The sequence below is a fragment of the Crocodylus siamensis genome, chromosome 1 (genome assembly GCF_052110815.1).
Source record: "Crocodylus siamensis isolate JL-2025a chromosome 1, ASM5211081v1, whole genome shotgun sequence".
Lineage (NCBI taxonomy): Eukaryota > Metazoa > Chordata > Crocodylia > Crocodylidae > Crocodylus > Crocodylus siamensis.
The window spans coordinates 376,548,870-376,575,606 of record NC_143395.1 but is presented as its reverse complement, the minus strand read 5'-3'; the positions used below and the strand labels follow the sequence as shown (position 1 = coordinate 376,575,606).

The 26,737-nt window shown below is 44.3% G+C and overlaps 1 protein-coding gene across 2 annotated transcripts in view; it reads right to left on the bottom strand.

Annotated features, from left to right (window-relative positions):
• LOC149875098 (uncharacterized) overlaps positions 1 to 25,551 on the bottom strand; it is an 89,745-nt gene extending 64,194 nt beyond the window's left edge. For both annotated transcript variants that reach the window (XM_090031732.1, XM_090031731.1), the window contains exon 1: positions 25,475 to 25,551. The gene's annotated coding sequence lies outside the window, so the exon portion shown is untranslated. The remainder of the gene's footprint in view (positions 1 to 25,474) is intronic.
• Between the last annotated feature and the right edge of the window lie 1,186 nt (positions 25,552 to 26,737).

Genomic DNA, 26,737 nt, shown 5'->3' with positions numbered 1-26,737 from the left:
TGTAGCTTTGGCTTTCCTGGTTTGTTCCCTGCAGGACCGGACAAGTGCAGAATAATCCTGCTTGGAGATGAATCCCATCCTCCATCCTTTCATCCTTTGAAAGTGCTTTAGAAAAGCTTAACAGCCACTTTGGAGATCTGGCCAGAGGGTATAATAGGGAGTCAATGAAATATCTATAACTTTGTTGTTTTTTGTCTGATTTGGATAAAGCTTGCAGGGGTAGTAGCCTCTGCTGGGGGCATGAAGTCTGCCAAGTCTCAAGAAGATCAGTGCAGGGGAACTGCACCCCAAATTCTTGAGTGCAAAACCCATGTCATGTTTATGTTACACCACGGGGGGGGCGTGAAAACTGCAGGGGTGGTGTCCCCTGGTGAGGCCACAAAGCACGCCAAGTTTCAAGAAGATAGGCGCAGGGGTTTGGGGGGAACTGCACCTCAAGCTGCAGACAAGCAAAACTCGTGATATGGGTGACACTGTGTGTATTAAGGCGCAGTGGGGTGAAAGCTGCAGGGATGGTAGCCCTGGCCACGAAGACTGCCAGCTGTCAAGGAGATAGGTTCAGGGTCTACTGGGTTCTGGGGCCCTGTACCTCTGGCTACTGACATGAAAAACTTGTGACATGGGTGCCTGTGCAACTGACTGTCTCTGTCTTGGGGCAGTTGATTGTCTGTATTGATTATTTCCTCTCCTTAGTCTGTGGTTTTGTAGGTGTTGTTAATTAACTCATCATCCAAATCAGACTAAAAACAACAAAGTTATAGATATTTGACTGATTCTCCATTATACCCTATGGCCAGATCTCTGAGGTGGCTCCGAAGCTTTGGACTTGCTTCGGCCAGATGGAAGCAGGAAACTGATCCAGAGCTCTGGATCGGATCGCTGGCATCCAAAGCAGCTGGATCTGAAGCTGGATCAAATAGCTGCCTACTCACACAAGCCTATTGGAAATTCATACCTTTAACCCAGGAGGGAGTGGATGATGTTTGTAAGGGCTGGAATATAAACCCAATTTCTGCTTCATCCAGGGTTACACAACGTGTTGTTAAAAACACCTTGTTTACATTGTGGCTTCTACCATTATTACCACTGGTGGAAAACTACATGTCTGATTTTTCCCATTGTAAATACACATCTTGGGCCTTATTCTGGTCTCAAAAAAATGCAATCTAGGAATAATTCCTGTACAGTCAGCAAAGTTGCAGTGTGAATTTAAAATCAGGTCTTCAATTTCTCACTCCTCAGTAACTGTCATGTCACTTACTTTTTTTCTTTTCACTCATGATCTTCTTATTTTTATGAAAAACATATTCTTGTTTATTTACATCAGTAGTTCTCAATCTCTGTAGAGTCATGGGATCCCTTCACAACTTGTTTGGAATCTGGTGGCATCTCCAGTTGAGAACCACTGTTGTGCTGCCTCATCTTGCCTCAGTGGTTCTCAGCTGGGATAAGCAGCAGCAGTCCCTAGGATCTGGAACTATGTGGCATCAGGGGATGGGCATCACTGTTGGATGCTTGTTTCCTTCTTTCTCCTGCTGCTAAATTCAGGGCAGTGGGAGGAAGGAGGGGAAGAATGCTCATCAACTAGCACTAGGCTCCAAAGCTGCTTGAAAGTGAGAACTCCAGGCAGACCTCAAGGTGGCCCTTGGATCTGCTGCTGCTGATAAGCATAAAAGCTGGCTTGCACTGCAGCCCTTCCCAGTCCAACCCTGCACAGCATCTCCAAGGAACAGATGCTGTGGACCAGGTGGAACTGTCCACCACACCTCTGTTTTCAGAAGGAACACTGGGGCCCCAGACTGAGAAGGGCTACAGCACAAGCTCACTCTCCTGTCTGCTTTTGGGTTATCAGAGAACCCTAATGAAGCAGGAGAGCACCCATGTACTGCAGCCCTTCCTGGTGTGGTTGTATACTAGCCACATGGGGCCATTTTATTTCGCTTCCATGGCCATGAGAGTACCAGCACTATAATATCCCTGAGTAGGTTTCCTAGCAACCTGGGTGTTGTGGCACCCCAGTTGAGAACCACTGATTTACCAGGTGCACAACAACCTACTCCGCATACAACATAGCTTGAGAAAATTTTAAGGAATGGCCAATAATCTTATCACCCTTCACCTAAACGTTCACTTACATGTAGGCAAAGCTGCTTTTGTTTATTTTAATACAAGTTTTTAATTTCATTTTTTAATATAAAATTAAAGGGCAGACATACTTCATTGCTAATCGTCTCCAGGTTCCTCTCTCATTGCTCGTCCTTTAATAAGGTTTTTTCTCCCCATAGATTTCAAGGTTCAACTAGTTTACATTGGAAGAGATCACTAGCTCATCAAGATACATAATGAAACATTACATGTCATCTTGTCCCTTTACTTAGACCAAAGATAGAAGGTGCTACTTCCCTCCCAAATCTCTAAAACAGGGGGTGCTCAACCTTTTTGCCCAGCAGGCTGGATTGGCAGGGCCTGGTGCATCTGTGGGCTGGATCTAGCCAGTGGTCCTGATTCAGCACCCAGGATGAGTGCAATAAGCACCATCCAGCTGCATACAGGAGGATGGGGGGCAGCATGACCCCAATCTGGCCCCACAGGAGAAGGGGGCAGTGCCTGGCACCAACCCAGCCCTGTGGAGTGGGGAAGGAGGCATGGCCTGGCCTCAATCTGGCCCTAAGTGGGGAGGGGAAAGGGGGCATAGCCCAGGCCCAATCCAGATGTAGGCAGAAAAAGGGTGTGGTTCAGCCCCAGCCTGGCCTCATGATGGGAAAGGGGTAATTGTCTGTCCCCAATCCAGATGCAGGGGAGAGAGGTGTAGCTCAACTTTGTGAGTTGGGGAAGGGTGCCTGGCCAGCCCTGATTCAGATGCAGGGGAGAAGGGGTGCGACCTGGTCCCAACTGGCCATGCAGGGTTTGTGGATTGGGAATTTGGCAGGGGGAAGAGTGGCTCTATTAATGACCACTGCTTCCCCACCACCATATTTTTGGACCCATAGGGAGTCCTGAGGCTCAGATGTGATGGCTCCACAAGGCTAGATTTGGCCTGCAGACCAGAGGTTGAGCATCACTTCTCTAGCATACTCCCACTAAAAATTAAGAGCCCAGCGCTCAGAGAAGGAATGTCATATACTTTCCTTCCTTCAAAGATACCCATATATGTCTTGAGTATTCCAGGGTGTTATTATCAAGGATCCTGGTTTTCTCTGATAAAAAAAAAAAATCCCCAATTATCAGATTAAAAAAGTAACCCCAAATCTACATTTTTCTGTGATTTAAATGAAACACCACTAATCTATATCTATATCTAGCGGTGTTTCATTTTAATCACAGAAAAATGTGGATTTTGGGTTACTTTTTTTTAGCCAAAAATTGGGGATTTTTTTCTTTATCAGAGAAAACCAGGGTTCCTGATTATTATATCAGCAGCATAAATTTCATAAATGCAATACCTTTGCTTTGTAGACATAACTGGTAGATTATGTAGTGAAAAACATGATCCTTCAAGCAGACTAGGAACAGCAGAGTGAGATATTTAGTTATAGATGCAATAAACCTAAACTGAACATATTTATACAAATGCATTACAAGGTCTGTTTTAGTAAAAGACGAGTGCAAAAGGGAGGAATATAACTCATGGTGAATGTTTCAGTTGGAAAAGCTCACTGGTTTAGCTAGGAATGGACTACCAGAATAATTTTTACACTGGCAGATTTTGGTTTAAATCTTCCTTAGGTTATATGTGGTGAGAGTCCATTTGTCTTTACTACAGAAACAGCTGGAAATACTGCCCAGCAGGGATCCTGGTCTGGAATGGTAGTAATGTTGCAAATTGAAATTCATAAGCATTGGCAGAATTGTGTGGAGAAAATGACAAAGCACCTTCCTTGATTCATATTTGGCTCTAGCTCATGCTATTAGAATAGAGGTTCAATACTGATCCCTCTGATTAAAGAGAAAGTAAATGTCATTTGGCATGAAAATCAAGTGCTGCTATGGAAAATCTGAACTATTCTAGTCACAATACCAAAAGAGGCAATTTATTCTTACAAGCATAACTCATGTTTCAAGTGTCCGTGGTGTTCTGACAGCCAAAATATTTAACACGGGTCCTCAACTGGAGCCCCTGCATACCTGGGAATTATGATCTTTGCAAACATTGATCTAATCTCAGGGACCATCCTTGCAAAATGCATTACTACATTGATTATGAGTTGTTCTCTCCTATGCTGGGAGAGAGAATTTTTTATCTTATCAAACTGCATATTGTTTTCAGTCCTTTGGAAGCTGGTTAATACTTAGAGCAGGGGTGTGCAAAATATGGCTTGTGGGTCAGATCTGGGCTGCCAACTGATTGGATCCATTCTGTGGGTGGACACCCACCAATTGATTGTATCCAGCCTGCAGCTCCCCCTGTGGCATTTCACATGGGGCCAAGGCCCACTTGCTCCCATCTGGGGCAGCCTGTGTCACACTCCTGCCCCTGCCTGCCAATGCCCTGGTCCTGGTCAATGTGCACAGGTTCCCGGAGGGACTGCTCTCAGTGTGGCTTCAGCCACCCAGGGACTGCTTGGCTCCCCCCACCTCCAGTGGCTTCTCTCCTGCTCCCGCTACACCTCTCCAGGCAGCACACACCCAGCAGGTTGGGGGGAAGCTGCAGTCATGCAGCTCCTGTCCCAGTGCATAGGCTCCAACTCCAGCTCCTGGCCACCTTCCACCCACTTTGCCTGCCCAACATGATAAGCAGCTGGTTCTGTGGGTAGGGGCACACTGGGAGTGGATCGCAGTTCTGCCCCAGGCCCTAGCTCTGTGCTGTCACTGCACCGTGATCCTGGCCCTGGCTGCCCAACTTGCTCTTAGACATTGCTCCCTACCTGCCCGTGTCCACATCCCATCCATCCAGGCCAGTCTCCATGGAGACCCCAGGACTGCTGGGCACAGACAGCACAGGTCCAGGCCCCAGGGCAGAGCTACTAATGGAGTTTTAGTAAGCTGTTCTGGGGCGGGGAGAGGATTAGGGGTGCAGACCCAGCTCAGGATGGTGGGGGTGGGAGGGTGTTGCTGATCCAGCCCATGACACCTCACCAAAACTCCCTAAGTGGCTCTTTGGCCCAAATAATTGCCCACTCCTGATTTAGAGTGATGTCATCATGAGGCTATTTCTAGGGTTTACAGGGGAAGAAAAAGAAGTGGTGTTCTTTATACATTTGTGAGATCCTGAGATACATTTTGACTTCCTAAATTTTTTATTATATACAGATTTAAATGCATAAGTTTTATTTACATCTCAATTTCTGCACAGGTGCTTCTGTAAAGGTGAATGAGTAAATCTGCAAAATATTGGGTGTGTCTACATGTGTACTTCAATGTGCATTAGCCTATTAATGTGTATTAAATCATCACAAAAAACCCATGCACTTTCACTAATCCACATTAAAACAGGCTAATGAGCCTTTTTCTAGTACCTCACAGTGGAGGTACAAAATTTAATGTACATTAACCAAAAAGCATTAATGAATGTGTAGACGCACCCACTGAGGAGAAGCATATACACATACTTATGTTATAAGTGTAGTATTTGATCTAAAATATCAGGTGGATTTGTTTGTATTTATTCATAATCAAAAGCCATTATGTATCTTCCGTTTTCAAAAACTAAGAGTTCAGATTCAGTATGCTGCTCGCTTCCATGCCACTCAACCTAACATTCAAATTGTACCTTTCAGCTTAACAATCACATTGTACCCTTCAAAGACTTGTAAGTTTTGCTTGTATTACTGAATCTTTTCTTTAGAAAGGTCTGAAAGCTCAGGGGAACTTATCCTTGGTCTATTATACTGAAATGCAATTTACAGATAAATTTCCTATATATTCCGGGTAATATAATCAACTAAAGAAAGTTTGTTCACGGAGCCTTTCCACATCTGCTTGGATAGTCAGTATATATTGATGCTTGTCCAAAGTTTATCTCAAATTTTCAAGACAATAGGCTTTCCCTGGGCAATTTTTTTGCCTCCTCTTGCTGGTCAACCTGGATACAGCTCAAGAACAGCCATTCTCAAATGTATTTGGCATTACTGATTTCAGTCCTATTTTAGAAATACAGAGAAAAACAAAACTGAAAAAATATCAGTAATATAAAAAGTTAACCAATCTTTTTTTAAAATATAAAAAGGGTTTTGGGCAGCAGTTCAGAACACAGTCTTGTAGAACCCACGCTGTTTTGAATTTAGTCCAATTTTCCAGTCCCTATTGCAGACACCATTTTGTTTAAAGAGTTCTTAAGGAATTCCAGATGATATCTTAGTGCCATGTGTGACAGAGAGCCAAAGGCTCCTGTTACTTTAAGGGTGGAGGAGCAGCAGAGAGAGCCTCAGGGCTCAGAGAATGGGTACTTGAAGAGTTATCTGATGCAAGAACGTTATCACAGAACTAGCTGTGCTGCAGTAGCACTATGGTCTAGAGCCTTGCAGTAGAGACAAGATAGGAACACAGAAGAGACCAGCAGTAGTAAGTTACCTGGAGGCTAAGCCAGCAAGCTGCATCAGAAAACACCTACAGCAGCTCAGGGAGTCACCTGACCAGCAAGGGGCAGGGCTAGAGATGCATATAAACACAGACCTTGAGCCAAGAGAGTCAGTCTGGCCCTGGAGGCTTCTGAGGCAAGAGCTCCAGAGCAAGGGGAAGGCAAGAGCTCTCCTAGCTAGCACAGGGCCTCTCTTAAGGAAGGTGAACAGAGTGCTGATGCCCTACAGGGGAATATTATCTAGGGTAAGGAGAAAACTTGTTCTGTAGGCAAGTAGCCACTGGACCTAGAGGGGGTTTCTTTGTGTTTGCTAGAAGACTTGCTCCTGGGTTGCAGTTTCAACCCATGATTTGGGAGTGGCTGAATAGTCAGCATGGATTTACCAAGGGAAAGTCATGTCAAACCAACATGATTGCCTTCTACGATGAGGTGACTGGCTGCAGAAAAAAACAGGAGACAGGAAAAACAGTGGATGTGATATCCCTTGACTTTAGCAAGGTTTTTGATATGGTCTCCCACAACAGTTTTTGCAAGCAAGCTTAGGAAGTATGGGTTGGATGAATGTACTATAAGGTGGAAAGAAAACTGGCTGGATCTTTAGGCTCAAAGGGTAGTAGTCAATGGCTTGATGTCTAGTTGGCAGTTGGTATCAAGTGGAGTGCCCTAGCAGTTGGTCCTGAGGCTGGTTTTGTTCAAGATCTTCATAGTGAACTGGAAGATGGGATGGAGTGCACTCTCAGCAAGTTTGCTGATGACACCAAGCTAGCGGGGAGTAGTAGATAAATAGGAGGGTAGAGCTAGGATTCAGAGAGACCTAGACAACCTGGAGGACTGGACCAAAAGAGATCTCATGGGCCAGGGACAGGCATTCAAAAAGACTGAGCCTGAATTGATTTAATCTTTGCAGGTTAGTTTATGCTACCTAGGTTGAACCAGTTTACAAGTGCACAGACATTCCCTCTGGACTGAGAAAATGCAGGTACATGCCTGCAGTGGCTCAGGCTAGAAGCCATGAGGTGTTAGAGCATCCCTTTCTCCCCTGAACAGTGCACTGAGGATGAAACAATGCCATGCACAAGTACAGACTAGATATTGACTGGCTAAGATTCAGCTCTACAGAAAAGGACCTGGGGACAAAAAGCTGAATATGAGACAACAGTGTGGCTTTGTTGTGAAGAAAGCTAATGGCATACTGGGCCACACTGGTAGAAGCATTACCAGCAGATTGAGGGAAGTGATTCTTTCCCTCTCTTTGGCACTGGTGGGATCACATCTGGAGTACTATGTCCAGTTTTGGGCCCCTCACTACAGAGTGGATGTGAACATATTGGAGAGAGTCCAATGGAGGGTAACAAAAATGGTTAGGGGGCTGGGGCATGTGACTTATGAAGAGAGGCTGAGGAAACTGAGCTTATTTAGTCTCAAGAAGACAAGATGGAGCGGAGATTTAATAGCAGCCTTCAACTACCTGAAGAGGGGTTCTAGAGAGGATGAAACTAGACTGTTCTCAGTGATGGCAGATGATAGAACAAGGAGTAATAGTCTCAAGTTGCAGCAGAGGAAGTTGAGATTAGTTATTTGGAAAAGCTTTTTTCATGAGGAGGGTAGTAAAACACTGGAACAGATTACTCAAAAAAGTGGTGAAATCTCCATTCTTGGAGGTTTTTAAGACCCAGCCAGCCAAAGCCTTGCCCAGGATGATATAGTTGGGGATGGTCCTGCTTTGAACAGGGGGTTGGACTAGATGACCTCCTGAGGCCCTTTCCAATCCTAATAATCTATGATTCTATGTGGGCACTCTCAATGCTCTGCCACTAGAAGTGCAGGAAGCAGTTTTAAAATACTCAAGAGGAAAATGAGAGAGGACCCCTCCTCTCCACCCACTATAGAGGGAAGCAGAACCCACCCAAGTCTATTCCAATCTGAAGGTGGGATAAAATTCTTTCCTGATCCCAAAATGTACTGACTGGTTTGATCCTTAGTGGAGGAGCAAGACAGTTTAGCCAGGACCCTGTGGATTTTTTAAGTCCCAGCAGGAACATAAGCCTTGGCTGTGGCTAACACCCAATTCTTCTGAAGTAGGTGAAAAAAAACCCTGACACCCATAGTAACAAGAAGGGAAAAAATCCTTTTTGGCCCCATGTTGCAAATCCCAGAAGCACAGGGTGCAGGATAACCAGGCACCCTCCACTCTGCACCAAAACCTGGGGGATGCAAGCACAACTCATGCTTCATTTTCACCATCTTCACCAAAGTGTCTGTCCTTCCTTTTATAACATCCTATCCCCTCCATGCTCCTTTAGTTTTCTTGCATAACCAGGCCTGTTACAAAGCTTTCTTTCGTACACCTCTCCAATTAATACCTGCTCTGCATTGTAGAGCTCATCTCATGGTCTCTGAGCAATACTCTTGGAGGTCTTTGGGGATCTTCTGGGCTTCCAAATGTTACTCTTCATAACACACTTCAGGCATCTTGCATTACACAGCTGTTGAAAAAAATCTATAAACAACACTGGGAGCAGGACTCAGAAGGATCCCTCCTTTCATTCATTTATAACCTTGGGTAAACCATTTAATTTTTTCTGTACCTTAAGTGCCCCGACTGTGAAATGGGAAAATAATGCTTTCTTTCTCTCAGCTTTTGCCTGTTTTACCTCCTTAGACTGTACAGGATGGCCCTGCTCTCCTCTATAATGTAGTGCAAGATGTTCTTGAATGATACCTTCCAGTGGAGTAAGGTAGCAGTAGGAGTGACTATTGAGTTACACACCTAAAGACTGTTGAAGTATAGTACCCTGAAGAGACTAGCCTGTGCAACAGAAAGACTGTCAAGGCAAACTGGCGTGGAAAAAACTTTGGCTGAGATGGTCAGCCAAAGCAACTGAAAGGCACAGGGAGAGTTATGAGAGTTACGAGAGTTACAATGCTGCATATGATTCTCCTGTTCATATTTTTGAAGGTGTACTGAGTACTTATTTGGCTTGCCTACATGACATGTTAAAAGCACAGTAAACTAATTCTACTGCTCATTAGTGCATCATGGCAAAAGCCATGCTAGTGCGCAGTAGGATTAGTCTACTGCTCATTAGCATCATGTAAAAGACGTGCCAGTGCTACTGCACAGTAACACTGATTATGGAGCATTTAGAACCTGTTATTACAGGTACTAAACTTAATGCGCCATAATTATGGCACATTAATGCACGTGTAGATATGCTGATTGAGACCTGCATTTAACCTAGTAAATGCCCTGCAGGATCATAGTAGGGTCTAATGAAAGCTATAGCTGAACACCCCTCCAAAATACACAATGTGGCAGGTGAGACATGAATGGGGTGTGGGAGAGGGCTATGTGCTAATATTGATACTTTGGTACAGAGATATTTAAAGACCTCCATATCTTTCACTTACAGAGAAATGAGAAGAAAAGCAGTGAAAATGTGTGTAGGGAGAAAATGCTGGGTATTAAAAGGCATTTTAATCTACCAGAAAAGGGCATAAAAGAACCAGTGGGTGACAACTGAAGCCAGACAAATTGGAAATGAGGCACACAATTTCAGCATTAAAAGTGATTATGAGGGGTCCTGGTTTTCTCCAATAAAAAAAAATCCCCATTTTTCAGATTAAAAAAAGTAACCCGAAATCCACATTTTCCCATGATTAAAATGAAATACACACACACACGTCTTCTGGATCCTTGTCTAGTGGCCTATCCACAAGGCCACATTGCCTTCTGTAAGTAATACTTTAATTAAACATATGATTATTAATGCAGTAAAATAATTTTAATCCTATCAATCTGCCAATCCATTATATTCAGTGTATTGCAAGTAAAAATCAAGTTCCATGAGACAGCATTAGAATGTAGGTTAGGTTTGCTATGTTGCTGGTGAATTCATGTTACATAGACTTGTCATAGCAAAATGATTGTTATCTCCAAGAATAATGCCTTTGGCTGAGCAAACTATTAGAAAACAGTTCCAGACATGAATGCTAAAGCTCTATTCTAAAAGCTACTGTTACGTTTCTTTTTTTCCATAAATAAAATTGCTGAGAAACTACACATAGATTTAATTTTTATTTGAGGCCATTAGATGTTTAATGGTAAAATTAAAGACGAGAAGGATTGTGGTTAGGGTATAAAATACAATTTTTGGAGGCCGTTTCTTGGATTTTAATTCCAGTTCTGCTTTTAACTTTGGTGGCTTTAATTCAGTCACCAAATTCCACTGCCCCTGAATTTCCACTTTCATATTAAAATAGAAACAATAGTGTACCACAAAGTGCAATTTGAAAGTATTTTGAAACATTCAGTTTGAAAGGCTCATCAGAAATCCATAGTCCTAGTTGTAATTGTTCGTTTTCCATGATGACCTGAAGAGAAGCACTAGATAATGTGAGAATTAGTAACCCCACTAGTATTTAGTCTCAGCAAGAAAGGCAAATACAGATTTGTACAAAACCACAAAGAAAACCTTGCTTTACTTATACCTTGCAGCACTTAGATCAACAAAGATATGGTGTGTTATCTGTGTGTATAAAGTAGGCCCAGCTTTTATGTTAACTTCCATCTATAGGCTATAAAAAGCACTGTTCATTTCTCTGTTGTTTTTAGGACTCCATTTTATCTGTAATAGGAATGGAATAGGAAAAAATAAATCTCTTTGCTAGCTCTATTATGTTTACCTTTGCTTATTAAATCCTACTATGATTTGTAAGTTTTGTCTATTATAGAAAAGTCAAAAGGCTTTAAAAGCCTCAGTATTTAAGAAGAAAAAGACAAATAGTAAGAATTTTTTCTTGATTTCCTGAGGAGAGTCTGAGGTTCTGTATTTTGAAGGAAATGTACCTTCATTGCATTTTTTGAACATTTTTTTCTTTCAGATAAAAAAAAAAATAGTAAAGGAGTTTGCCAAAGGTTATTCTGAGACAAGATATCACTAATGTCCTTTTCATTGTGATCAGTGAACCAGAACAAGACTGAGAAAAACAAGTCCAAGATCTGTAGACATTGTATGTTTAGCTTCAGTGATTACTGGAATTCTGAACTACTGTCCTCACATTAAACCTTAACTTTGAAAAAATGCCTGCATTGCTTTCCTTGGCTTGTCCCATATAGTAACATGTATGCAGACTGCACAGGATTTACAGTTGGTCTTTTAAATTATTTCAGGCACAGGTTGATTGACTTTTTCTTCCTAATTTTTCCTAACAAGTTGTGCACTTTACTGTAAACAGAAAAGGCTGACTGAGAACAGATTTGAATGGTTAGAGGGCTTGATGCTACCTAAAGAACTCTGGCTCCCATTGTAGTCAATAGGTGTATTGTCATTGACCTGAGTGAAGGCAGGGCTGAGCTCCTCAGTGCATCACAGAGGCGTGTGCATGCATTGGATTCCATTTTCAAGTGCCTTTGGATCTGGTGTTTCTCTTTTTGTGGGTATTCTTTGCATCTGCAAGATGTACGCTGATGGAACTGAACTATAGGTGCAAATAATGTTTATTATTGAGACTTCATATTTGTTCTCTTTATTAAGAAGCAATTTAGCTTGGCTTGGTATGGGCATCTTTATAGGAAGCCCTTTAAATGGGTACCTATACCCATATGGAATTTTTAATGGTGACAGTAATTAATCATCAGTACCAGTGAAGTGGTGGATTCTCCAGTAATTAACTAAGCTACCCAGTGAAATGGTGGATTCTCCATCTTTCAAAATATTGAGATCAAGAATGGATGCCTTTCTGGAAGATATGCTCAATTCCTGCAAGTGGGTGGGTTCAGTGCACTGCTATTGCTTAAAGAGAAGATCAGGCCAGATTGTCTCATAATCAGGGATCCTGGTTTTCTCTGATAAAAAAAAATCCCCAATTTTCAGATTAAAAAGGTAACTCAAAATCCACATTTTTTTCATTATTAAAATGAAGCACTGCTTTTATTTGTGTGTGTGTGTGTATATGAGCAGTGTTTAATTTTAATCATGGAAAAATATGGATTTTGGGTTACTTTTTTAATCCGAAAATTGGGGATTTTTTTTCTTATTAGAGAAAACCAGAATCCCTGCTCATAATTCCTTCTGTCTTTAGAATGTATGAATCTATAATTTATAAATTCAGAGATTGTCCTTCTTATCAGTTTTTGAGTACTGTAGTCAAAATCTGCTGGCCAATCCAACACATCTAAGAAACTACTTCTACATTTTCTGGAACCTCTGTGTATTCCTTCTTCCCTACTTCTGTCTTCAGCTACAGACTTCTCTGTTTAGACTTTCTGGTCATCAGTGCTGTTATAGTTAATACTTGTCACCACATTGTTCTCTTTATCATTGTTTAGATACCATCAACAGCATGCTAGTGGATGTATGATGGGGATGCAAACACAACATTTTATTTTTACTATTAATATTACCAGGATGAATTAATTAGCTGCTCATTGTATCTGTTTCAGTTTATTTGGTAACATGGTGTTTCTTGTTGGATACCATCTACTGCCCCTTTTAACTCATCAGTGAAAGAGTGATACAAGTCAAATGACTGGACAAAGGGAAGAAAGAATATAATGATGGAGTATGCTAGACAAATAAAAGGACTCCAAACAGTAGGAGGAAATTGAGAAAAAAACTGTGAGACTAACTTGTCAAATGCCAGTTTTTAAATTACTTTGGCTTAGTTTAGAATAAAAGCTCAAAAATAGTAGTTGTAAAAGAACCTCAGTGAAAATAATGGCCCTAAGCAAGCCTGTAGGAATAACCAATTCAAAAATACACCTAGGCATTTTAGGCTGTTCAAATAGCAGCTTTTAGCAAATGTAATGCACTGAACATTTTCAAATAAGGCTTGCCATACCAGTTCAGTAAGTCAGGTCTTATGCCCTAGGGCAATGGTCTCCAACCTTTTTCAGTAGGAGATCACTTTTGGAATTTAAATTCCAAATTCAGATTTGAAATTTAAAAGCAAATCAAGATTTAAAAGCCCAGTGAACAGCAGCAGCCACCTTGCCCCGCGCACAGATGTTGGGGGGGAACACATGCCCCCCCAGGCCTCTGCTGGGGTGCATGCAGTGGTGGGAGCCCCCTCACATGCCTGGATGAGCTGCCCAGGCTCTGACTCTCCCCTGGCCTCACTGGGACCCCACTCACCCGGTGACAGAGGGCACGGAGATGGATTGTCCCACTCACCGGCCCGGCCCCAGAGGCGGCGGGCATGGCTCAGTCCAACCACATGTCCTGCTGCTCCTACATTCTGCCATTCTTGGACTGCGTCCCAGATGCTTTCCACATCTGTCCTGCCACTCCCGATCACAGAGCCTCTGACAGTCGATCTCAGTCTGGGGGGACTAGCCCCTCAGACTGAAATCAACTGTCAAGGTTTCCCCATTTGACCAGTCGATCAGGATTGATTGGTTGGTGTCTGCTGCCCTAGGGCATAAAGGTTTGTATACCTTGTAGATGTATCCTACCTAATATAATTTTGGATGTTTCTAATTTCCATATAATGTCTAACTATAGTTATTTGGGTTGTATGGAATTTGTCTAGAGAAAATGTGAAACATTCTTAAACTCAGTCAAAATGTTTTTCTAACCTTAGGGCATTTTCTGTAGTGTTTTCTTAATAAAAAAAGTTATTTATAGGTATGTATGCAGTTCCTAATCTCTTGTCTGCTGTTGGTTGGCTAAGAGAAGGGAAAACATTGAAAACAGAGGAAAAATAGAAAATGTAGAGGACTGTGAGGTTTTTTTTTATATTAAACTTTGGGTGAATAATATTTTTGTCCCTTATCTACAAGCCTGGATCAAGTTTTTATCACTGACACAAACCAACCTGTTTTCTATCATTCGAACCCACACATAGGGAGCATCTACACTAGATACTTTACTGATCATTAAACAAATCTAATGCACAGTAAAGCATCACTGTCTGCAAATGTGTAGCAATTACTGTATAGTAGATTAATTTAAAGCCCCATTTGCTAGTACCCACAGATACAGGTACCATGAAATGGGGCTTTAAACCAATGCACCAAAGTGCATGCATAGACACTGACCAGGAGCAAATTGCTCTGGGTCAGCCCAAAGAGCAGGGGGCCACAACTGCTGCCTGAGTAAGCACCGAGCCCCAAGGGGTGAGGGGAGCTGCCCCAGCTCTGGAGGCAGCTCCCTTGCAGCTGTGCAGAGATCAGGCCAGCCTGAAATCACTTAATATCTGCCTTGAGACTAAGATGTCAAAGTCCTAAGAAAGAATTTAAAATGTAATTGTCAAACTTGATGACCTTACACTAGCAGTTTTAGAAAGACTTAATGGTGTGTATCTTTGTATGTTCTCTAGAGAGTTCATTTTATTGTGTCATGTTTTTAAATGTGGCTTTCCTTTTTTTACATGCCCATCAGTGGGTGCATCTACATGAGATGTTTACTGCAAAGCTGCTTAATTAGCTCCATGGTAAAGCCTCTGTGTCTACACATGCAGCCCTATAGGCCACAGTAAACTAGTAAACTCACGTGCTATCCTACTGCAGAGTTATTTACCATGCAGCAATGCATGTGTAAATGCTGATGGGGCTGGCTGGTGAAGCACAAGGGTGCTTCAGTGTGGGAACTGCCTGCTAGCATGTTGAGCCAGGTCAGAGCAGCTCAATGTATTGTGGTCCCACTCGCACAGTCAAATGGCATGCCCACGAGCAATATGAGCAATAAATTCCAGTGTGATATGTGCTGGAGTTAATTGCTTCAAATTAATTGCATGTGTAAGATGCACCCAGTCCTATTCTTCCTAGTGAATTCAGGTTTTGGGAAATTCCAACAACTGTTTAAATACCTTCCTCTTTCCTTACCCCAAGAGTCTAAGTGTAATGATCCATGGTTGCAATAATTAGCACATGGTACATTTTCATTAGAACCTGCAGGACAAAATTCAGAAGAGAGCCAGAGTGAGACTAAGAAAGATATAACAATCACCAAGTATCATAATGGCAATTTTTTTTTTTTTTTTGGTGAGAGCAAATGACTGTTGTCCATCTAAGAAAACTTCGGTCTCTGATACACAGGGGATTCTCTGCTTCTTTAGACTCTTAGGACACCTTTCTGAATATTCAGGATTTGGAAACCCACATACACAGTCTGACTTTCAAAGGTGCGCTCATCTCCCACAGTTGTCAGCACTTCTAGTACACTCAGCACTTCTAGGACATTCAAACTAATCACTGTCTTGTTGGAATCTCAGTTTGATTCTAGTCCAAATTTCTTCTTCCCTTTTACCTCACCTCTTTCCTCTTCCTCTCTCCCCACTTTAGGAAGAAGGCTAGAGCACAGGACGGAGAATAACAATAAAGAATTGTTTTGCTAAGAATGGATCATGCAGGTAGCAACCCCAAATCATGATTGCTCCTAATGTTAATGGACAGTCATGGAGAAATGCTGTACTCATTTTAACAAACTACTTCTCTCCTTGCAGCAGGACATTTTACCCTGCTTTACCTGGGGCAGGCTAGGGTGGTTTTGGTACATTGTGCCTGGTAGTTGTGTGACAGAGTTGTTTGTATAGTTTTAAGAATAGGTTAGATGTACACTTGTCTAGGATAGCTTAGATAGCAAATGATTCTACCTTGAGCAGGGGATGGAACTAGATGACCTCCTGAAGTCCCTTCCAGCTTTGCTTTTTCTATGATTCTAGTTTTAATCATTTGTCATACCAAAGTAATTTTGTATAAATGAGTCTCTGCCTGATGCAAAACTATGTTGCCTGGAAAATGTGTTAAGCTTTTGATGCTACCAATTTGCTGTTTATTTTTCACACAGCATTATTCTTAAAGATAATTATTAAAGCTGTTGTTGCTCTAGGAGGGAATCTGTCTGTCTGTCTATAAAAAAGAAAAACAGACCTGTGAATTCCCATATATCAGGTAAACTGTAGGACTGTGAATTCACAGGTCTGTTTTGTTCTTAGCAATGCCAAAGACTTCTTCATAGGAAAACCTTTATATCAATTTCCTATCTCAGTGATTCTCTACTGGGGTTCTGCGAGTTCTTTTAAGGTGCTGTAGCATTTGGCCCCTATGCAAGGAGGTAAGCACTTGCTCATCCACTCCCACAATCCCTGCCTGCGAAATTGAGTGCCACTAAATTCAGAAAAGTTATGGAAAGGCAGCTTGAGCCTAAAAAGATTTAGAACCGCTGTCTTATCTATTTCCTTATGTGTCCAGTAGGACAATTACTCCTTATGATGCCTAGTTTCAAGGGATTTAGTGAGGCTTGCTTTGCACAATGTAAAATGTACATATATATACATACATACATACATATATACATCCACACAGACAGATGCACAAACACACACACACACATATGTGTGTGTGTATTATTTATATTTATTTGTTTGTTTATTTAAGTGATTGTGTGGGCAACTCATTTGTTCTGTATCAGTGAAAGCTGATTTCTTTACTGGAAACTCCATTCTAATAGCTAGCCATCACATGAGTTTCCCTTGATGCCAAAACCTCTTATGGCTGGCAAACAACTAATCTACTTTTGGATCAATTGGCCATATTCACGTTTCATCTTTCTTTCCCACACCCTCTAGTTTTCTCTTTCCTTTTTCTAAATCTCTCCTCTAGGAAAGATGGCAGACCTGTTTCTCCCAGGTCTGCTGTTCTTGCTTGACTTCCACTTCCAGCTTGTTCTCCTTTCTGCTTTTTCCCCCTACATTTTCTCAATATTCTTCCAGTATTTTGAATATTTCACCACTTTCATCCTTTATTTTCCCTTTATTCTCCATAATTCTACTAAACCTTAATTACCACATCAAAGGTGAGCTGTCCTCATTTGTGTAGGACTTCAATTTGTTTCAGTTTGTTTTCCTTCTGTATTTTCCTAATTAGAAGCCCCTTTGTAGCAGGGCACTAAGGTGCCTGCTACTGACAAACAGTAATATGGGCTTAGCTGCCAGTCACCAGGGCAGCACAGGTGTGGGTTGCCGAGACAACCAGTCTGGTCAGCTGACCGGAAGGGGGCAGGGCCTGGCCTATATAAACAAGACAGGCTGAGGCCGGAGGTCAGTTCCCCTCTGGCAGCCAAGGAAGGTGGAGCTCTGTTGGAGAAAGCAGCGCAGGGAAGCCGGATGGCTTGAGTAGTTGCGGTGTGACAAGACTGGGTGGAGGAAACCCTGGTAGGGATTTGGGAGGATAAGCTACCGGATGATTTAGTCGCATTTTAGCAAGGAGGCTTCTTTTGAGTTATAGCCGGTTGGCTCATGTTATTCTGTTTGTTTGTTGTTTGTTATTACACTGGAGGACTGGGTGAGGCTGTAGGGGTGGAGAAGGCCTCATAGGAGCACCCCAGTAGTGTGGGGGTTCCTGGCACCAGAGAGGGCACTGCATTTTGGGGTGTCTCGATCCCGGCCCCAGTGTGGGCAGGATCGGGAGGAGCCCAGTGTGGGCGCAGGCGAGAAGCCCCAGTGGGGCCCAAGACCAGGAAAGGGGGTCTGGAGGCCAGGCACGGCTGTGGCCACCTGAGCCTCGATTGTGAGGAGCCCAGGGGGCGTGACACCCAGGAAAGTGGTCTGGGGGCCAGGCACGGCTATGGCCACCTGAGCCTCGATCGCAGGGAATTGTGAGGCAAGGCCCCAGTGTGGGCGGGGAATTGTGAGGCAAGGCCCCAGTGTGGGCGGGGAATTGCGAGGCAAGGCCCCAGTGTGGGCTACGAGAGCTGCGGGGAGACAGGCCCCGGTGTGGGCTACGAGAGCCGCGGGGAGACAGGCCCTGGTGCGGGCTACGAAAGCCACGGGATACAGGCCCCGGTGGGGGTGAGAGAGCGAGAGATGGGCCCCAGTGGGGGACAAGAGCCACAGGAGAAGCCAGGAGGCACCCGCATGGGCACAGGTGGACACGGAGACGAGTCTGGGGACCTGTGAGGGCACGGGTGACTGTGGGACTCATGTGCAGCCCCAGAGGTTGGAGTGCACCGGGCAACTAGATAGAGCCAAGATACAACAAGGCACTGTGCCAAGGAGGGTTAGAAAGGCAGCCTCCCTTTAACATATTACCATCAAAGACGTGGCAGGTGAGATAAAGAGGGTGCATTTGGACCCGATTTGGCACGGTAGGTAGGGGGTGCTAGGGGAGTTCACGGCACCCCTAGGTCGTGTCCTGCCACGCCCTTTTATATGAACGTTCCACCAAGATTGAAAGAAAACCTACATATTATTCCATCTTTTATATCTTGAACATAACTTAAAAATGGACAAATATAAAAATATGCTATGGAAAAAGAAAGAAAAAGCTTTTGGGTAGAGGTGATATCTTTTATTAGACCAACTAAATACTTGCAAAAAAATTTTGAAAAGGGAATACGCTAAGAATAAATTATAGGTGCAGTAATACTGATGGTTAGAAGCATCATGTTTTTATGGTAATAACACATTTTGATGACACAGAAAATACTATGATAGTTTTAGTGTAACAAACAGTAATTATATATCAGACTCTGCAATTATTATAGATTGCAGTAGCCATTATTACATTACTGCTGCATTGCAACAAGACAACTATTTCACAATTCCATTTAGTTTCTGTCCCCCACCCTACCTTGCTGCCCAGCTGCCTCATCTGTCCCCTCATCTGTCCACTATTATTAGAGTACTTGAAAGCTTGTTCAAACAGGAGATCAGACTAGAAAATAAGTTATATTTCCTCTTGACCTTAAAATGTATGGGCTTTCCCTTTCTCCACCCCAACCTATTTCATGACTTCAGTGGAAAGTCGAGGAGAGAATTTTTTATTTTTTAGAAATAAGAACTTAAATGGAACACTGCTCTTTGCACAATAGTAAAAGTCACTCTTTCTTTAACCATTAGGACCACATGGATGGTCCTAACCATTAGGACCATAATGGGTGTGTCTACAGGAGACACTTACTGCAGACCTGACTAATTAGCTCTGCAGTAAGACATCAGCATTTACACATGCAGGGCTATTAGACTGGAGTAAATTAATAGGCCAAGGGTCAGTGAGGATCTAGTCAGGGAACTTCTGGAGGGACTGGATGTATTTAAATCAGCTGGTCCAGATGATCTCCACCCCAGAGTGCTGAGGGAATTAGCTGAGGTCATTGCAGGACCCCTGGCACAGCTTTATGAGCACTCATGGTGCTCTGGTGTGGTGCCAGAGGACTGGAAGAGGGCCAGTGTGGTTCCCATCTTCAAAAAAGGGAGGAAGGAGGACCCAGGAAACTATGGGCCAGTTAGTCTTACCCCGATCCTGGGTAAACTTTTTGAGAGAATTATCCTGGCACATGTCCACGAGGGGCCAGTGGGGGAGGTTATGCTTAGGGACAACCAACACGGGTTCATTAGAGGCAGGTCCTGTCAGACCAACCTGGTGGCGTTCTATGACCAGGTCACAAAATCCTTAGATGCAGGGTAGCTGTGGACATAGTCTTTCTGGACTTTAGGAAGGCCTTCGACACTGTCAATCACCCCATTCTCATTAAAAAACTGGGGGACTGTGGTGTCAACACCTACACAGTCAAACGGGTCGGCAACTGGCTGGAGGGCCGCACCCAGAGGGTGGTAGTGGATGGGTCCTTCTCAACCTGGAAGGACGTGGGCAGTGGATTCTGCAGGGCTTGGTCCTCAGGCCCGCACTGTTCAACATCTTCATCAGTGGCTTGGTCGAGGGGGTAAAAAACACCCTGTTCAAATTTGCTGATGACACTAAGATGTGGGGGGATGTGGGCACATTAGAAGGAAGCAACAGGCTACAATTAGACTTAGACAGGTTACAAGGGTGGGCGGATGAGAATAGGATGGAATTCAACACAGACAAGTGCAAGGTGATGCACCTGGGGAGGAACAACCAACACCATACCTACAGGTTGGGGAACTCCCCTCTTGTCAGCACTGAGGTGGGAAAGGATCTTGGAGTCGTCATTGACTCAAAGATGAACATGGGCCGGCAGTGTGGGGAGGCAGTCAGGAAGGCCAACCGTACCGTGTCATGCATCCACAGATGCATCTTGAGCAGGTCCAAAGAGGTGATCCTCCCCCTCTATGCAGCACTGGTCAGGCCGCAGTTGGAGTACTGCATCCAGTTCTGGGCGCTGCACTTCAAGAGGGATGTGGACATCATGGAGAGGGCCCAGAAGAGGGCCACTCGCATGATCAGAGGACAGCCGGGTAGGCCCTATGAGGAGAGGCTAAGGGACCTGAACCTGTTCAGCCTCCACAAGAGAAGGCTGAGGGGGGGATCTAGTGGCCTGTTATAAACTAGTCAGGGGGGATCAGCAGGCACTTGGGGAGTCCTTGTTCCCCCGAGCACTACCAGGAGTGACCAGGAATAACGGTCACAAGCTGGCAGAGGGTAGATTTAGGCTACATATCAGGAGGCGCTACTTCACGGTCAGGGCAGCTAGGATCTGGAACCAACTTCCAAGAGAAGTGGTGCAGGCTCCTACCCTGGGGGGTTTTAAGAGGAGGTTAGATGAACACCTTGCTGGGGTCCCAGCAGTCTTTCCTGCCATGGCAGGGGGTCGGACTAGATGATCTACTCAGGTCCCTTCCAACCCTACAAACAATGAAAATATGACCCCATCAACTATGAAACTATAATTAACTCCCCTGTAGGATAGTATTGCCAAACACAAATAGATGCTGATGGGTCTTGGTGGGGCATGAGGGTACTTCAGTGCAGGGGATGCCTGCTAGCTAGCCCTGCATGTGAGCACCCTCATACCCCAGCCAGCCCCTCTGCAGTATATTGAGCTGGGTCAGACTGGCACCAGGCTGGAAGGCTAGCCTGTGGGGCCCACCACCAGCTGAGGCTGTTCTGCCCTGGCTCAGTGTGCTGTGGTCTTGGGCACACATGCAAATGCAGCATCAGGGTGCAACAAACTCTGACACGACCTGTGCCATTGTTTATTCAGAGATGCTAATTTCACATGCAGATGTGTCCAATGTTTCTTAAAGCCTTGTCTGTTCTAGGGTTGTAAACTAGTTTTGTTGCTATAGATGCGAAGTTCCTGATTCTTCATTAAGATCCATCTCTTGGGCTGTGTATAGATGTAGGCAGGGGCAAATCTAGGGGGAAGCGGTGGTGAAGGTGCATCTCCCTTTGATTCCTGCTCCACCCAAACTGTAAACCAACTGCCTGGGAGGGGCAGTAGCATTTCTATTCAGGCAGTGCTGAGAAAGTCAACTGACATCATGGCTCCTGGTCACCCCCTGATTTCTGTTAATTTCTCTCCACTCTACAGGTATTAACAACGCTTTCTCCTTTTTCATGGTTTTGATGTGCCATTATTTAAAACAGTGGTGTCCAACTGTAGGAGGACATTAAGGTGCCTGCTACTCTCAGAGCAGAGGCACAGGTGTGGGTTGCTAGGGCAACCACCAGGAGTCAGCTGACTGGAAGGGGCAGGGTCTGGCACATATAAACCCCATAGAATTCCCTGGTAGGGATTGAATGATGTTTAGAGATTTTATGTTATAGCCCAGGGGCTTGAGTTTTCTGTTTACTGTTTACACTGGAGGTTTGGGTGAAGCTATTAGGGGTTGGAGAAGGCCTCATAGAGGGACCCCAGCGCCAGAGTGGGCACAGCATTCTGTAGGGTACACTGACCCCAGCCCAGAGTGAGGGGGGCAGTGAGAAGCCCCAGAGCGAGGGGGACAGCAGAGTGCCAGGAAGGCGCGGAATGTGACAGAGTGAGACAGGGCTGTAGAAAGCCCAGGGAAGACAAAGAGAGGGCCAAATTACAACAGAGTCTGGCTCAAACCATGTCCGTATCATCTGCGAGGCTCGGGCTGTGGTGTAGGGGCGGAAAAAGGAGCTGCAGATAGTGCCCCCTGGCACCAGGGCAAATAAATGGGCATCCTCCCACTAATTAACATTCATTAATTAATCAAGATCAAGGCATGGCAGGAAAGAAAGTGGGTGGTTAGCCCAAGAACAGGTGGGCGGGCCATGCAGTGATCGGCCCTGGTAGCCCCCCCCCCCCATTACACCAACCTTTTTGCTCAGGGGGGTAGATTAGCCATGCCTGTTCTGTTTGTGGGCTGGATCCAGCTGGCAACATCTGGCCATGTGGGGGGGAGTGCACAGAAGGCCAGCCCCCACCCAGCTCTGCAGTGGAAAGGAGCTTTACCCAGCCCTGCAGAGACAGAAGGGGGCATAGACAGGCCCCAAACCTGACTCCACAGGGGGAAGGAGACATGGCTCAGACCCAACAGGAGGGAAGGGGTGAGAACTGGCCCTGCAGGGAGGGAAGGGGTGTGACCCAGCCTCAATCCAGAAGCAAGAGAGCATGGTCCAACTCTGTGGGGAAAGAAGCCATAGCCTGGCTCTGACCAGCAGCTCAGGGAATCCCCACTGGAGATTTGGCATGGGGAAGGGAGAGTGGCTGTATTAATGGCTACTGCTACCCCACTGCCAAATTTCATGATCCATGGTAAGTCCAACAGGTCAGATGCAATGGCTCCACAGGCTGCATTTGGCCCCTGGGCTGGAGGTTGAGCACCCCTGATTTAAACTGTCCTTTCTTCTGTAATGTTGCTATTTGCTAGCCATTCTCAGTAATGTCTCTCTTCTATTTCACAGATCTGCAGAATGTTTTGAGCTAAAACCTTAGCTAAAAACCTTAACTCAGATGTGGTAATATTAACTCATCTGTAGAAATGACTGACAGTGAAGTACTGGAGTCATCCAACATGCTCAAGAAGTTTAGATTCTGTTTTATGATTCTGAATAACTAATATCCACTTAACAATGACTACAGGACTAATGACACATATCTTTTGACATTTAACTATTCTTTGCCTAGTTTGTTGTGTTTTTTTAACTAGATATATAATCAAGCAAATTAGTGCGCCTTCTAGTAGTTATAATTGTTTTTGCTTTGATCTTAAACTAAATAATATAATGCTAGCCCCCTAGCTATTAATAAAGCATTAATTTGTTCTTTAACCGGAGAAAATATGTATTGTGGTATATGTGATGCCATGCCACACCATCTGCATCCCTCTTTTCAAAATCCTAGATCCACTCATGGATGTAGGGGTTCTGTTTTGAATGCTCACTACTGAGACCTTCACTTAGCAAGTTGACATTTCCCAGACATTTCCTGGTCTTTCCTGGACTTTAAAAACTGTTTTAATAGAAGAAAGGTGAAAATATATGCTATCCCATTAGAAAAATAAAAAATCTTGCAGACTTGTTACAAACAGCTGTAGCAATGACATGGCTGGAGGTGGCGGGGAGGGAGTTGAAATTTGAAATCTGGGAGGAAATAATACCTCTAACTTTTGTTTAAGCTGAAATAAGATGCTCACACTTTCTTCATATGAAATAAATGTGTACTTCACATTATGTGCGTTAAATATACTGTATTTGCTTGAATATAGAGTTTATTTCCATGCTCAGTATGGGGGGGGAAGCTGTTTATCTTAGATTCACATGTAAAGTGGAGGGGGAGACAAGCGGCTGCTGCAGCTCTGACTTTGGCCTTGAGCCCATGTCAGGGCCAGAGTTAGACCCTGCCCCCAACCCTGCTTGTCTTTTGCAGCTTCTGCCCCACCCACATCTCTCCCCCCCGCCCCCATACTCAGCTCAGCTCAGCTGTAGCTTGGGTGAGATTCCCTCCTGGACACTGAATACAGGGAAATTCTGTTCCCTGCCCAGCCAGTCAGTAGTGTTGATGCTGCTGTGTGGCTGGCAGGGGCCAAACTTCCATGTGTAGGGCTCTGGGGAGCTTGAGTAGTGTCTGATAATTAGTGGTGAATAGAAGAGGTAGAGACTGGGAAGTGGAGAGGGAAGAAGCAGAGACCGGGAGAAGGACAGAGGCTATGGGGAACTGAAGGGTGGTGGTGGTGGGGGGGCCTTGGAAAGGCTGCAGTGAGAAGAAGTGAAGGGGCCAGAGAGCAGGGGGGCCACATGACCCGCCAACCACTGCTTTCCCTTCAGTGAGGGATACGGGAGGAACAAATTTAAGACAACCTTCCACTACTTAGATTATCCATATATAGAACCTAAGTATTGGGGGAGGTAGGGTCATCTTAAATTCAAGTCAAGTAAATATGATACTTTTTGGAAAGAATGTAGTCAGTGCTCTGTATGTATATATGTGCATGACTATTTTAAAGGGTATGGCAATAAGGCAGGGCTATGGAGATATAACACAGGTTCCTTAGAGTGATTTCTGTTAGAACCCTGTATATTTCAAGGTACAAAGTTAATCACTTGATGAGCCCTGATCCCTTGTCTCATGAAAAATGTTCCTCAGGTCTGATTTAGTTCTTGTTTTGAAGTCCGTGAGCTTCTGCCCACTGCTTTCAATAGTAGTAGGAGCAGGCTTCTTGCACTGTGTTACCGGGTCTGCAAGGTACCCCCCTTACCCTCATGATTCCCGCCTGCCACGACTTGGATCTTAAGCAAAATATAGGGAGGAAGTGGTTATTACGCAAGAGAGTACCTGCAGGAACTACCACGCTGGATCCGATCTACTTCAGGTGCTTTTATTTAGCTGGTTTCTGTTAGTTACAGGAAATACCCTTTAGCAAATGCAATCTAGCAGGTTGATCTTGTGGACCCCCAGAACCTGGCTGGTCCCAGTCCAATAATACCAAAAAAAAAGAAAAGGATACCGCACACAGTCTCAGACTCTGCGGTTAATTATCTTCTTAGCGGCTTGTTACCCCAGCCGCCTACCCGGCCTCTACCAGTAATTATCCTTTTAGTAGCTTGTTACCACTGCTGCCTGCATCTCTTTCCTGTGGAGCTGGCGTGCAAGCCCCTTTTGGTCTTCCCCCAGTCAGTCTTGCCCTCTCTCCTCCGGGGTCCTGGACTCACCCCAACTCTTTAGGTGGTCTGGGGCAGGAGGTCCCCCCTGTTGTCCTCTCTGGCTAGACGCAGCTCCCCTGATTCCTAATGCTAGCTGTGGCTCCCACCCGCGGCTCCACTCTGCTTCTTCCCTCACTCACCGCAGTTTCACTGGACTCCTGATAAGTCAATACTGATCCGTGTTGCCGACTCTCTTTTCTCAGAGCCTTCTCTCGGGTGCGTCTCTCTCTCCATCTGCTCCTCCCCCCCCACCTCTCCCTCTCCCTCCCCCTCCCCCTCCCCCCCCTTCTCTGTTGCCTGAAGGCACCTTCTGCTTCACCTCCTCTCCCTCTTATCCTTCGAGTCCGGTCCTCATTGGTTCCCTAGGGGAGGGGCCCACCTCCCTGTTGTAACTATTTCCAGCTGCCCCCGCTCCTTTAGTAACAGGGGCTCAGTCAGGCCCTGTTACACACTGTATGGGGAATTCCCGAATCAAACAGTCTAAAACCAAATTATATTTACATTTAGAGTATTGGCTTCCTGAATTGTTAATACCCAGTACAAGTGGACCTTAATTCTTGTAGGCTTCATGAGGCATAATAGTGACATATAGAAACTTTAAGATGGTATTAAAATTCCTATGAAACTTTCCTCATGAACATGAATTTCTTCTGCTGTCTTTCATCAAAGTTTTTATTTCTCTTTATGGCATTGCAGCATATATTCTAGCTGAAGAAACACTCCAGAGATTGCTGCCTAGTAATTGCACTATATTTTTAAAAGTATGTGAAGTACTTTGAAATCCTTCAGAATGAAAATTGCTATGGAAACTTTGCTTTAATTGGGCAATCATTTATTGCTCAGTGACTGTAGATGCTTGTTTTGGGCACAGAGGCATTTACCTCACTTTGGTATGTGAATTGTTGCTGTTCCTGTTTCTTCCAGTCTTGCCCAAGAGGACATGCTGGCACTAGCAAACAAATGAACCCTATTTGGCTTGAGAGCAGCAACTTTCTGAGCATCAGAAATGTCAAGAAGAGCATTAGAGAAGAGAACTATTTGAAGTCACAATCCCCCATTATCCTAATAAACTCTTTTCTTGTACCCTGTATATTGGCAATAGCAGTCCTATGGCGACCTGTACAATGACACAATTTGTGAAGCACTGATCCCTACTTAATTTCTTTCATTAAGTACCACTAAAACAAATAGTTTTTCAGTATCATGTCTTGTAGTATCAGATCATCTGTGGGAGGCAATTTATATAAGAAATGATGCTGCATATTATGGAACTCATTAAAGTAAATGGTGCCACTATTCCATTAATTTGTGTGGGAAATTAGACTGTAATAAAATAATAAAGGGAGTGGTTGCAGTACACACTATCTCTTCTTCTTCATCTGCTTTTGAAAGTTAAATATCTT